Source organism: Mustela erminea, chromosome 1 (assembly GCF_009829155.1).
Source record: "Mustela erminea isolate mMusErm1 chromosome 1, mMusErm1.Pri, whole genome shotgun sequence".
NCBI classification, from domain to species: Eukaryota; Metazoa; Chordata; class Mammalia; order Carnivora; family Mustelidae; genus Mustela; species Mustela erminea.
The window spans coordinates 119,520,935-119,535,832 of record NC_045614.1 but is presented as its reverse complement, the minus strand read 5'-3'; the positions used below and the strand labels follow the sequence as shown (position 1 = coordinate 119,535,832).

Genomic DNA, 14,898 nt, shown 5'->3' with positions numbered 1-14,898 from the left:
AAGCAGGCTCCCTGCGGAGCAGAGAGCCCGATGTGGGGCTCGATCCCAGGACCCTGGGATCATGACCTGAGCCGAAGGCAGAAGCTTTAACCCACTGAGCCACGCAGGCGCCCCCAGGTTTTTTCTTTTTTTTACACAGCTCTTGATGTAGGTCACCAAATTGTTTTCCAAGAATTTGGTGCTAATAAATACTTCTATAACCAGTGTTTAAGAGTGACTAACTCACATATTATTATTTTTAAAAAATGACAAGTGTGATCAATATTATATAATAGTTTTGCATTTTTTAATTGGTGAGATTGAAATTGTCTACAATTTATTAGTACTTATGTTGGTTTTATAAATTATCTGCTCATGTATCAAGTCACTTTCCTAAGAGATTTGCTTCCTATTGGTTCTTTGGATATCAAATTTTTTGCTTTTTTTTTTGCCAATTAATAATTTGTTTTTTAATTTCATTTAATAAAAATGTTCAGGTATGCTAAAAAATTCAATGTAAAATAAGTGAAATCAAGAACTCTTTAGGCGTATTTTGAACTGTTATTAGATAGTGGAGAATTTTTAAGTATAAAAACAATAAAAAATAATAAAGAGGAAAATCAAATTGAACTGCAACCAAATGTAACCCATTTGCTTTTCAAAACAATTTTAAAAAAAGACAACTTGTGATAAGCAATTATAGAACTGAACATAAAATATAATTACCATTTTTCAAAAACAAATATGTAATATCAAATTATTTTTCAAATTAGTTATATCAGTTTATATTCTCACACCCCAGGAAATAATTGTAATAGCGAATCAGCTACATATTCCCACAGCAGTGTGAGCTGCAACAGTCAAAAATGGAAAAAAAGAATTTCACACATCCATTAAACAGGAGAATGGGGAAATTACACATTTTCCTATGCTAGGGCACTATAAAGTAGTGGAAGTGAATGAGCTAGAGCCTCATATATTACCCTGTGTGAATCCCATAAATATAATGTAAAACAAAAAGCGAGATACCCAGAATATATACAGTGTGATTCCATTTATATAAAGTTCATGCACAACTAAATAGTAAATTGCTGGGGATGCATACATATGTCATAAAACTACAAAGAAAAGCCAAAAAAATGATGAGCACAAAACGCTATTGTTTAGATTACTGCTTCTGAGCCCTGGCTGCACATTAGAAGTAACCGGGGAACTTTTAAAAAAACATATTGATGCCCAGGACCCAGCCCGAAACAATTAAATTAGAATCACTTTATTCAATGATTTAGCTAGGACTTACAGTAAACAAATACTTAGTGCATCATTGAGGAAATTAGGGTCATCCTTTCTCAGTACCTCAAGGTCTTTGCTTCTGCAACTATTTCCTCTCTCTCCTGCAGCATTAATTTTCCCCTCACTGTTGGGTTTCTCTCTTTGGCACATGCACATGCCTTAATGTTAGCCATCTTAAAAGAAACAATAAAAGAAAGAAATAAAAAATAACCGTACCTTGACATTATGTCTTCCTCCTTCCATCTACTAACCTTTTGTTTATTTATTTTTTTTCCCTCTGCTTTTATAGCCCTGGAAGCAATTGTCTATACCTCCTCTTTCTACCTCCTCATTTTCCTGTCTTTTCAGCGCATGTCACTAGCTGCACTTCTCCGGAACCAGTTGCAGACAGCTTTCGTTAAGATCAGCAGCCCTGAGCACAGTCCTACCACACCTCCATCGTCCATCCTCATCATGTTCAGAGCTGGTCACATCCTCTTGCTTTTCCTCCTGCCTCACTGTCCCTTCTTGTGCCTGCTTTCTCCTCTTCCTCCTGACCTCAGAGCATTAGCTTAGGCCGCAGCTTAGTCCTTGGCTCTGTTCTATAATGGTCTTGTTTTTCCTGAAACACTAAGATTTTCAACAGATATAATTCTGGGCTCAGTCAAACTTAATTTCCTTAGATGAGCTCATCTTGTCCTGTGCCTTTAAATATCATCTACAGGTTGTTGGCTTCTAACTGTTTATCCTCCACGCTGATGTCTTTTCTAAACCTAGACTAAAATATCCAATTGCTATTCTGTGTATATACCTATATGAACTGGTACTTGCTTTCAACCCTAAACTAAGTTCTACCATTCCCTCAGTTTCTCCAGACAACAACAGGGGCATCCAGTTTATAAGCAAGTTTTCTTAGATGGGCCTTCAAGTGATAAAATGAGCCAATAACTTTCAGTATACTTACTGTTACTATCTTCACGTAAGTCATGTCTCAGCTAATGTGACAGTCTCAGGACTGTTCTTTCTGCTTTCACTTTTTGTCCCCTTCTAGTCTTCCTGAAGCAGCTTGATCCTTTTAAAATATAAATTAGATTACATGTCTCTCATTTTAAAAACCCTCCGTAGCATCCCATAGCTGAACTCACCATGGCCTAGGAGGAGGATATGCAAGATCTGGTCATTGTCCACACCTTGATGTTGTTTCTTACCTTTCACCTTGGTTGTGAGATTTCAGATCCACTCTCCTTCTTCTGTCCCTTGGAAATGGCTGGCCCTTTCAGTCTCACGTTCTGAATGTCAGATCTTCACTCTGCGTGGAATGCTGTCCTCTTAAACTCTGCTTTGGCTGGCTCCTTCCTGTGAGTAATTCAACACTCAGCCCATATGCTCCCTCCTTCTCAAGGGGCCTTCCTTCATCACTCCATCTCAAGTGCCCCAATCCACACCTACACTCACTTGTTATCACATAAGCTTGTTTTCTATTTTTATTAAACTATCATTATCTAAAGGTATTTATTTGTGTGTCTGTATTATCTCTTCTCTGCTTCATTAGAACATCAGGTCCCCAAAAGTGGAGACTCTGTGTTAGTTGTTGCTCTAAACTTAATATTCAGAGTAATGCCTGATGATTGGTTGGGTCACAATTAATATTTTGAATGGATAAATAAATAATAAATCAAATCAAACTTTCTACTTTTTATGTATGAGTACCCATGCTATGCTTATGTTGGGTAAGGTTGTTTTTTGTTTTTTGTTTTTTTAATTTTATTTACAAACCTTTCTGATCATCACATAAAATAAGAGCCACAGTTCATTTCGTGAATATTAAATATTTGATTTGTTCCGCTATTACTGCTTTATAAAAAAAACAAAACAAAACACTGAGGAAGTGTTCTTTAAACTGTTTTCCCCATTTCTGAGGCCAAGCCGCTCCCCTGTAACTACACCTGCCCATACATTTCCTGCTTCTGCTTTTTACCACGAACTCCCACCTGTGTGTTTCCTAGCATGCTGGACTCCCCGATGTTTGTCATTTGCTTATCGCCCTTGCTGCACTTCTCTGCTCACCGCAAATGCTTTTTCTTCATTATCCTTCAGGACTTGTGTATGCTTTGTATAAACACGCATTCTGTCAGCATCAGTCTAAGAATTGAAAATAATGGCATATCATCAGAAGCATTTTTCTTTCTATCCTGACTTCCCCAGCCTTTGACAGCATGGACACATTGTTTTGAAACAAAGCTGAGGGGGCACCTGGATGGCTCAGTGGGTTAAACCTCCGCCTTTGGCTCAGGTCATGATCTCAGGGTCCTGGGATCAAGCCCCGCATCGGGCTCTCTGCTCAGTGTCTGGGATCGAGCCCTGCATCAGGCTCTCTGCTCAGTGGGGAGCTTGCTTCCTCCTCTCTCTCTCTCTCTCTCTGCCTGCCTCTCCACCTACTTGAGATTGAAATAAATATCTTAAAAAAAAAAAAAAAGAAAGCTGAAGCTGAGGAGGTTAATATTGACAATTTGAACTAGATGCTCTGGAGACACCATGAGATACTTCACTAGATGTAGTGTAGATGGGCTCAATCAAGATCTTAATTAGCAGCATTGTTCTTATATATTATACAATTGTCATTATGTGGCATTATGCTGATTATGCATTATAGACGTGCAGTTCTTTGGGTGAACAGTTCACTTGAGTATGACTTGTGCAAAATACAAGATGTTATTTTAAAATATAAGTATACGTAATTTAAATGTTCCTGAAGTGAATTAAATGGCAATTTTGTGCTGTTCTTAAGAGAAAGGATTTACACCTACACTGTAAATTATAAAGCAAGCTGCAGTGTTCTTAGCACCCACTTCATGCTGTTTCTGTTAAGAATTCCCAGAAGAGCCGCTTAGAATATACTAGCGATTAAGTGAGTTACAGTACATTCTAAAGGATTTTATAATACCACAGAGAAATAAAAATAAAACATAAAATATATATTTAAATTGTAAAAAATGTTATTTCAAAAATAAAAATTAAGATTTATTCGATGGTTCATCCTTCATATTAGCATAGGATATCTACCCCACTCCCTACTGAGTGTTTCAAAAGGCAACATTTCAAGGTACAAAGTGTCTTTTTCTAGGTGGCTGAATACAAAATGTCAAAAGACCAAATGTCACCTTTCACTAAAGTATTTGTGGTATTTGCAAGAAAAAAAAAAAAAAAAGACTGTCATTAAGCTAAAATAGTATTATATTACCATGAAACTAAAAATATTACTGTAATAAATCACAAAAGGAGAGAGATGTTATTCTTGCTTTTTTGTATTTTAAATAAAGTAGACGTGAGATAGAGTAATGTTTCATGGTTTATTATAGAACCATAGGAAAAGAGTCATTCCTCTGAAATCATTCTCCACCTCTCCTGGCCTGCAGGCCTTTGTCCCAATATTGAAGTCCTGCTCTGATTTCAAGGCCATGAGCGATGAGACTTCAGGCACTTTGACCACTGCAACTGATGACTCTTGGATTTACTCTTTGGAAATTTTTTCCCTCTTTTTCTCTCCCTCCTCCTTACCCCTGTTTTCAAACAATAATTTTCTCTCCCTCTCTTGGCATTTACCACAGTGTGTCCATATTATTCATCATCTGCTGGGACCCTTCAGGGCAGGGACTTTCTCTCCCTCCTGCTGATTTTAAAACCATATATGTTTCATAAATATATATATATATATATGTATATTTTTTTCCCAATATGTATCTATTATCCCACCCAGCTTAAAGAATTATCAATCATGACCAATATCATCTTACTTACATCCCAACTAACTTCACTCCTTTGAATCCTAGACCTACTTTGAACCAGATTCCAGCTATCATATAATTTCAATAATAAAACTTTATGCATTCTTTAAAAATGTCATTAGAACATCTAGAAATACCAAAAATAATTCATTATAATATTCCAAATTCTCCACGTGACTCGTTCACTTATTTTTTACATTTGATTTATTGACTCAAGATCTACATTAGTTCACATATTTAATATCTCTTTTATTCTCTCTCTTTGTTTAATATCACATTTACACAAGAGATAGCAAGAAGGAACAATAGAACGTTTGGAGTGATCAGTATTCGAAGGAAGTAGTCATGACAGGAAACGAAGAAAACAGTGAACTACAGCAGGGCTGTAGGACTTAAGCCTGTGTGTCATATTGACTCATTCTTGGGAGACCTTCCAGTTCCTACTAGGGAAGGGTTTGGGGGTCTCACTGTCCTTTAGGTCTCTTCAGGGCCTATTCCTTTGGCTTGCTGACTCCTGGAACTTGGGACTGGATTATCTCTAGGCCAGTATTCTGTTTGTTCCCAGTGACTTCTAAGGAAGGACCACAGTACATTTTTTACCTCTCCCCCAGGCTAGTTCTTGGTGCTTTATCTAGCTACCTCATATGTTCTTAAGTTTAAACTGGTCAATACTAGCAGACTTATGAAAGCTACACTATTTGAATTCTAAACATCCATGAACTTGATAATAAAGCATCAAAGTATATGAGGCAAAAATTGAAAGACTACTGTGCAGAAGCTTTTTATCTTGAAGTCCCAATAGTTCATTTTTACTTTTATTTCCCTTGCTTTTGGAGATGCGTCTAGCAAGGAGTTGCTGTGGCTGAGGTTACTACCTCTGTTCTCCCCTTCTGCACAGCAAAGGAAACAGTCAACAAAATTAAAAGGCAATGTATAGAATGGGAAAAGATACTTGCAAATGACGTATCAGACAAAGGGCTGGTATCCAAGATCTATAAAGAACTTACCAAACCTGATACGATTAATCCAGTTAAGAAATGGGCAGAAGATATGAGCAGACATTTCTCCATAGAAGACATGCAAATGGTCAATAAACACATGAAAGAATGTTCCACATGACTCGGCATCAAGGAAATACAAATCAAAACCACATTGAGATACCACTTCACATCAGTCAGAATGGCCAAAATTAACAAGACAGGAAACAACAAATGTTGGCAAGGATGCAGAGAAAGGGGAACCCTCTTACACTGTTGGTGGGAATACAAGCTGGTACAACCACTCTGGAAAACAAGTAGGGAGATTCCTCAAGATGTTAAAAATAGACCTACCTTATGACCCAGCAATTGTATTACTTGGTATTTACCCCAAAGATACAAATATATTGATCTGAAGGGACACCTGCGCCCTGATGTTTAGAGCAGTAATGCCCACAATAGCCAAACTATGGAAAGAGCCAAGATGTCCATGGATGACAAATGGATAAAGAAGAAGTGGTATATATATATATAGGAATACTACTCAGCCATCAGAGAGGATGAATATTTATCATTTACATCAATGTGGATAGAACTGGAGGGTATTATGCTGAGCAAAATAAATCAATCAGAGAAAGACAATTATCATATAGTTCCACTCGTATGTGGAATATATGAAACAGGCCAGAGGAATGTAAGTGAAGGGAGGGAAAACAAAATGGGAAGTCATCAGAGTGGGAGAAAAACCATGAGAGACTCTTAACTATAGGAAACAAACTGAGGTTGCTGGTGGGTGGGGTAATTGGGTAATGTGCATTAAGAAGGGCACATGATGTGATGAACAGCTAGTGTTATATGCAACTGATAAATTATTGAACACTATACCTGAAACTATGTTGTACTATATATTGACTAATTGAATTTAAATTAAACAACTGAAAGAACTCCAAGAAAAATTACACAAATACACAAATATAGCCAGAGATTTAAGTAACCATTAAACAAAAATTGATATAACTAATAGGAAAGCATAACACTATTAACCAACTTAGTATAAATGAAGACTTGTACAAAACTATCAGCCACCTTGACGTTATACTATAGAACATTCCACTGAACAATAACAGAAAATATATATATTCTTTCCAAGTGTACTTGAAATAGTTGCCATGATAGAGCATATTCTAGGTCAGAAAATAAGTTTCAATAAATTAAAAAATAATATCATGCAAAGTGTATTGCCTGACCACACTTAAAATAAAAGAAAAATATCTGGAAAATCCACAAATACTTGCAAACAAAGCAATGCACTTCTGTATACCCCTTGAATAAAAAAAAGAAATAGAAAATTTGAAATTATTTTTATCTAAGTGAAAATAAATACACAACACATCAACATTTGCAGGATATGGCTAAAATAGTACTTAGATGGAAAATATTTAGGATTGAGCACCCATATTATATATGAAAAAAAATCTCAAACAAATGATCTCAAATTCCCTATTAAGAGTCTAGAAAAAGTAGGGTAAACAAAATATAAAGTAAGCAAAAGAAACATAAAGATCTGGGTATAAATCAGGGAAATAGAAAAAGAAAGAGAATAGAGAAAAATCAATAAACTCAAAGCCAATTTTTGAGAATAGATGAAATTAAACACTAGCCAGAATGACCAGGAACAAAAAGAGAAAACACAAGATAATATTTTGTATTTCTATTTTATTGATTGATTGATTGATTGATTGATTCAGACTCGCAAAAACAAGAAAATAACCAAAATATCAAAAAGAGGGAAAAAATGGTTGGGTAAATTATGGTGCATTGACATGATAGAATATTATTAAGTCATTTAAGCAATTAGAAGAATTAGTAACAATGTGGAAAAATGTTTCTTTATAAACATTATAGTTTCGTGTAAAATCTGGGTTAAAACATACCATTAGTGCTGCTATGAAAGCTGAAAGTAAAGAGATAACACTTCAAAGAATAGCAAAATGTTAACTAGGATGATATTTGGATATTCAGATATAAGTATAATATATATGAACAACAATAAAACATTATTTCTCCATTCCATATCTGGATGGATAGAGTCTTACCTAAGATTGTGACCAGTTCCAGCTTCATACTTTAAAATAAAGCCAAGATATTTGTATTCAGCAAGAAGATGTAAAATAGAAATAATTCAGAAGGTGAACAATGACATTATCAGAAAAGTTTAAAAATATTAATTTAGCTTGCAGAAGCCAGGCAATTTACATTATCTGTACACAGAGAAATATCTTTGTGCAAATAATATCTACATTTTATATATTTATTAACTATATTTAAATATAAATATATATAAATATACTCAAGTATACTTTTGAAGTAATTATTGAATATGTACACTACAAATGATAGGACAAAATCAAGGGTCTTAGATACCAGACTTTTCATGTGACATTGTTAGAAATCTTGTTGCTATTTGTACTAGTTTCTTCTGGAAGCCTTGATTTGTGATCTGTCTAGCCTATCATTTCTTTCTTTCTTCTTAAGAAAGGATATTTTGGCTCTGGAAATGACATCAGAGATTATCTATGTCTAATACTTGATTTTAATGATTAAACAGTGGTTTAGAATGTTAAAAGGACATAAAAGCTCAGAAGAATAATTACTGAGAAGAACAAAATCCATATTTCTTAAATCCTAAGTATAGCTACTCTTCTTCTTTAAAAAAAAAAAAAAATCATTACACTCTGTTTTATAAGACACCTTTCCTTCTAAATGGCTCCTGTTTTGGTTAGATAATTTTTCTGAAGGCAGAACTTTGTTTCATCCATGAAAATAGGATTGTTGAAGTTCCTCCCTGAATCATTCTGTTGATAATGTTAATAATCAGTTCTTCAGTTCTGGTCCCTGCATTCCAGAATCTCCAACTCAAAGGCCCACTGGTTCTCCCTTGTTGGGTCTCAGCACTATTGATTGAACTGGAAAGAAAAAAAAAAAAAACAAAAAACTGAGTATCCCGATGTTTAGCACCATCCTGAGTACTGGGTACTGGCAATACTGCAGGAACAAGATAGAGCTAGATCAGACTAACTCACTTTGACTTAAAAGTACAAGAGTGGGGCGCCTGGATGGCTCTGTCAGTTAAGCTCTGCTTTCAGCTCAAGTCATGAACCCAGGGTTCTGGGACTGAGCCCTACATTATCTGACTTCCTGTTCACTGGGGAGTCTGCTTCTTCCTCTCCCTCTGGCCCTCCCTCGGCCCTCCCCCCACCCCCGCCTTGTGCATGTGCACTCTCTCTCTTTCTCTCAAATAAATAAAATCTTTAAAAAAAAAAAAAGTATACAAGTGTGAAACACATCAGAGCAACAACTGGGTGATTAATCCATAGGTGGATGGTAAGTACACTTTCTCATCTTATTAAATCTACAAGGAAAGCTAAGGAGAACCTGGCTAAGAAGCAACGCCCATGTTACCCTAGGGATCTCTCCAGGTTCTGGTGTTTTCTGTGCTTCTGTAGCTGACAAACTCTGTGAGTAAAATATTCTGTCCTTAAATATACATTTATGGTTAATCCGGCCTTGGTCAAATCCTGCAGGTCTCAGAGTCATTCTGTCCCTTGGAGGCAACTTTGCATATTTCTGCTCTGCTTTGATCTCCCAGTTTAACTCTCAGAGCTGGTCTTGTTCCCTCATTTCCGAGTTCTCAGGGACATCATTTTTGAGCCCCAGTATTCTCACCCCTCAGAAGGAGTTTGAGCTCTTTCTGTTCTTTAATAAGAGCAGGCCTTGGTGCTCTTCTCTTTAAGAAAACGTCTCTGAAATGTACAATTTAACACATTCCTTCTAATATTACTCTGTGTACCCAGCTTGACAATGATGGTGTTTCAGTACTCTCAATCCCGTTAAGAGCTATTAGTGATGATTAGTAGAACAGATATTGCTCCTGTAGTAGCTGTTTCCAGCCTATAGAGATAGGTAAGGTTTAAGGCAGTAGTTTTACAGTAATGAAATGAGCTATGAATCCTCTTAAATCTTTTATGATTACCGTCGTAGCTTTATTGAGACTCAAAATCTAAATGTGCTTTTGGCAAAGGAGCCAATTAAGTGGGAGAGAGAAAATGAAATTACTTTGTATTTTGGATAACCAAATAGATGCTTTCTGATTTTATCTTTAAGGGAATTCCTTTTAAAACAGACTTTAGGATCTGGAAGTCTTGAAAGGGTCATCCAGGTTAGTCTCTTGTCTCTACACATGTCTCTGTTGAAACAACTGTTTTTAAAGATTCTAGAGATCGAGAATTTAGAACATCCCTTGTATATCATTTTCAAATTCAACTTCCTATATAGTGCTTCTGTCTTTAGGAAATTCATAGTCTTGTGAGAAGACACATATGTATGCTAATAACTAAACACAGGGAGGCACATGTTAATGCAAGGATACACCAATTGCTATGGGAGCACAGGATCAGGCAGAATTTCACAAGGGAATCTTGGAAAAGTATGGGAGCTTTGTGAATTTACAAGGGCTCCATGCACAGGGCTGTGCAAATCTTCCAATTTTAGCACATATGCTGTAACACCTGCTCTTTCTATGTTAAGATTGATCCTGAGGTGGGAAGAGATTCTAATTTCCTCTCAATTCCTCTTTTTAACATTCCTTGAACATATAGATGTACATATAACCATGCATCTTACAGAGAAAGAATAATTATAATAATATTTTAGGTCCGTGCTGGAGATTTCATCTCCAGAAATAAAGGGACCCATTTTCCTCAATAGGCAGTTTGACGTATCTCAAGTTTAACAGCTCAGCAGGTTATCAGTGGAACTAGGCCCAGTTTAGGAAGTGTTGATTAAAGAAACTCTTATCTGAAATTTTTGTTTTTCTTTTCTTTCTCTTTTTATTATCTTTTCTTCTTGTTTCCCCTTCCTTCCTTCCTTTTATTTTTTAGTCAAGATTAGAGGCACAAATGTTTGATTCCCAAAGCACTATGATAGTGATTTCTATCTTAAAAAGTCTGGGGTCTACAGTGCTGATTTGTTTACTGATGACTTGTGTATGAATAGGGCCATAGGTTACTTCTGAAGTCCCCCTAAAAACCAAGAGACCATTTCTCCAGTTGAATCTTTATGCTGTATTTGAGTGTCCTAAGTCGGTGTTTTTCTTGCAGTATAAATGGAACCATCTAGCTACCAGTAGGATATTGCTCTTGGTACTCAAATAATTGGACCAATAGGGAGGTTAACAGAAAATATACTTAAGTGGTTGAGTAAACAGTTCCCTTATGATCCTTTTTATCTAGTTGTGCAATATATTTTCCTATGTGAAATAATGGATCATCTCTTTCTAGGCTTTATAGATTTCTCTATTAATTTTTTACTGACCTCTAGTTCTCATTTTCCCAGGATCAGTTTTTTTGTGCCAGATACTGCTGCCAGCCAACCCCAAATATGTCCTTCCCTTTTAATACAACTCCAGTTTTGTTCATGGTTTCAATGTATGCACTTGGCATGCACATCCATCTCCCAGGTTCCCATACCATAAAGAGTGCTCACGCAGCACTGTTGTGGTAAGTAAGTGAAGCCACCAGGTGACACTGCTGGCACAGCTATTATTTTTTCGATAAAACAGGGTAGATTCAGCTAGCATGAGCCTCTTGCCATCACCTTTCACCCCTTCTTCTTGCTCTCAGTGGGGGATTAATGACCAGTAGAGGATAGCACAGCTGCGATCATGGGAATTGAGTGGATCAGAAGTGATTTGAAACCTCATTCTCTGATGACTTCTTTGAGCCACCATGCTAGTGCTGGCCTGCTCAACTCTGGACCTGGTCTATGGAAACAAGTCACTACTGCTTGGGTCACTGTAGATGTGTTTCTCTTCCCTTTAGCTGAAGGCACTGCTGACTGATTGACTACTTTTCCCTCTTATTTGGTTGGGCTATTTAATATTATAGAATGAGAACTTTTGGAGTTAGGCAAGTTGGATTCAATGTCCAATTCTTCCACTTATTCTCTGGATGATCTTGGACAAGTTATTGTACTGATCAGTTAGTTTTCTTATGAGTAAAACAAATAGTAATACCTTGTCCTTAAAAATTATTTTAACCTTAAAAGAGTATATAGCAAGACATTTAAAAATAATGTATGTGTTCAATAACTGTCATTCCTGGTATCTGCTCCCTAAAATGTCATTACTATCATAATCCACAAATATTTGTTAGTTCTGGTTTTGTTACAAAGGGCTCTTTGCTTGGAAACACATTTATGACAAGTTCCTAGAATTCCACCTCATTGCACAATGTAAAACACAAAAGCTAAACTGTGAATAAATGAGCCATTGCCTTCTCATAAACAAAAGCCATAAAAAAGGGAGTATAGATCTTAAAAAATTCTATTTGTTGAAGTGGAGTAAGTTGATTTATATTCTAGCCTTAATCTCTAGTTCCTTGAAATTGATGTCAGGAAATATCCGTGGGAAAAGAAATGGGTATCAGCTACAACAAACCACCATATAATAGAGCCCTTTAAAATGAAATGAAATAATTCCTTTTAGAATAAGGTAAAATGTCCTTCACCGTGAGAAGCAAGAAGCCAGGATGAGGCGTAGGGAGTTTAGATTTCAGTACCTCTGGGTGCTAAACTCGGATCTATCACTTGCTGTGTGATCTTGGCCAGGTTCTATGTCTGTCAACCTCAGTTTCTCTTCCATGGGGCTGTATGAATATTTTATTTTATTTTATTTTTTTAATTAATTAATTAATTTATTTATTTGACAGAGAGAGATCACAAGTAGGCAGAGAGGCAGGCAGAGAGAGAGAGAGGGAAGCAGGTTCCCTGCTGAGCAGAGAGCCCCATGCGGGACTCAATCCCAGGACCCTGAGATCATAACCTGAGCCGAAGGCAGCGGCTTAACCCACTGAGCCACCCAGGTGCCCCTGTATGAATATTTTAAAAGTTCACACGTATTACGTTTCTGATATTGTTCTTTAGCACAAGTATTTCAAAATCTATTATTTTAAATAAATACAGTAGGAAGAACAGATTATTTATACCATCACAAGCTGTGAGTCATCTGAAGCAACTGCACCGTTGGCCATAAAACCTCCTGTGACAGTGGACTGTGGAACAAGTAGCTTTCAGAGTCATTTTATTATATCGTGTAAATCCAACAATCCGGAAAACCCACGCCTGTCTTGGAGGCCACAGTCAGCTTCTGGTCGATATTCCTTAAACCTCTCAAATTGTTTCTAAATCCTTGGCCATTAGGAAAAATTCAGTTCATGGAAACTTCTTGAAATGTTCTTCCCCTCCCACAGATTGATAAGAAATCCGAAAATGGCCTTTAGAATTTTAAAGATCGATTAATTTTTAATTCCCTAGATACTTCTTTTTTGTTTAAAAAAAGGAGAGGAGGAGGGAAGAAAGGAAGAGGAGGAAGGGATGGAAAAGAAGGAAGAGTAGGAAGGAAAGAAGGAGGAGGAAGAGAGGGAAGAAGAACACTTTATTAACATGCTGTGTGGTGGGGAAAGTGTCTCCAGTGCAAGTGCTCGAAAATACCCTCCTGCTTACTTGACACCTCACAGGGCAATTGTCCTGAGTATTGCTCACCTCTGCTGGTTTCCCGAGGATGACCCCCCATCCACCAGCACAGGTGGCAGGAGAAACAGCACCATCTATCTCTGTGTTTGTTCCTCCCGCTGCTACAGACGCCATACAACCAAACAGAATGTTTGTCCCTGATTGCTATCCATTACCTGTGAGCGGTGGTTTTAAAGAAGAGTTTATTGAGTCTGAACTCTGTCATTAATGCTAGATTATGACATCATACCATCAAAATGAAAACAAAATGATGGAAACACTGATACATTACCATTACCCAGAAGCTGTGCCTATGAAGGATGCTATTGATAGTCCTCATTTCCTATGGGAAAAGCATCTGTCAGTGGGATATGGCAGGATGTGGCTTTCCCAGGCATAGCACTTTTTAACGATCTAAATAGGATATACAACATTGTCATGCAGATAATATTTGTAGAATAACTATTTATTGATGAACCAGATCCCAGGACACTGGACCTGGAATAGACCTGCAAAAGAAACTGCAGTGAGGAGAATTGATTTTGGAATTCCAGTAAAAATAATAAAAATATTTCAGGCTTGCTCATTATTTTTCTTAGAGGTTTTTATACTCCTGAATTACAACAGAACGTATTACAGTTCTAGATAGTATTTATATTTGAAATTATTATATTTCTTGCCACTTACAGATTGATAAGAAATAACTCTGATGAAATAAACATCTCCAACAACCACACACATTGTCCTTATACCTGTAACAGAAAGATGAGCTGAACGCTGTTATAAAGGGAGGTACAAGCTAAAAGGGCTTCAGCAGAGAGGCTGTTTGAGGCAGGTCTCCAAGATGCATTGGAGCTCCAAATGCTACCCAGAGAACGTGGAAAGGGGAAGCACAGGCAGAGATAATGACCCATGCAGAGGCACAGAGCTAGAGTGTGATTCAGAAAACAAGAGGAGTACGAGCACAGGTAGGACATGGAGAGACAGGATGGTGAGGGTGGCTGGATGGAAAGGGAGGCCCAAAGAGATAAATTGAAGATGATAGATAATGTTAACAGAATCAATGACAATAGCCACCATTTGCTTAGCATTTACTCTGTGTATGATAAACACTATATATAATTTAGTATTGTCAAGTGCACTATGAGGACATTTTAATGTCTCCATTTTATGACTGAGGAAACTGAGCCGTAGAAAAATGACTTCCTCAAGATCACACAGCTAGTCAGTGATGAAGTAGTAATACAGCCTAGCTCAGAAGGATTTCAAAGCTTATTTCCTTAACTGCTTAGCACATTGTTCCCCAACATGCTACA

The 14,898-nt window shown here is 36.8% G+C and overlaps 1 long non-coding RNA gene across 2 annotated transcripts; it reads right to left on the bottom strand.

The window, feature by feature from the left end:
- Window positions 1-1,191: 1,191 nt before the first annotated feature.
- On the bottom strand, window positions 1,192-13,721 carry LOC116588866. 2 transcript variants are annotated; one of them, XR_004285113.1, is made up of 5 exons: window positions 13,613-13,721; window positions 3,319-3,393; window positions 2,460-2,607; window positions 2,216-2,323; window positions 1,192-1,445 (listed from the first exon to the last, which is right to left on the bottom strand). It is a non-coding gene; the product is annotated as an uncharacterized LOC116588866 (long non-coding RNA). The 2 variants fall into 2 exon arrangements; XR_004285114.1 differs by lacking the exon at window positions 13,613-13,721 and adding an exon at window positions 8,110-8,171.
- Window positions 13,722-14,898: the final 1,177 nt, after the last annotated feature.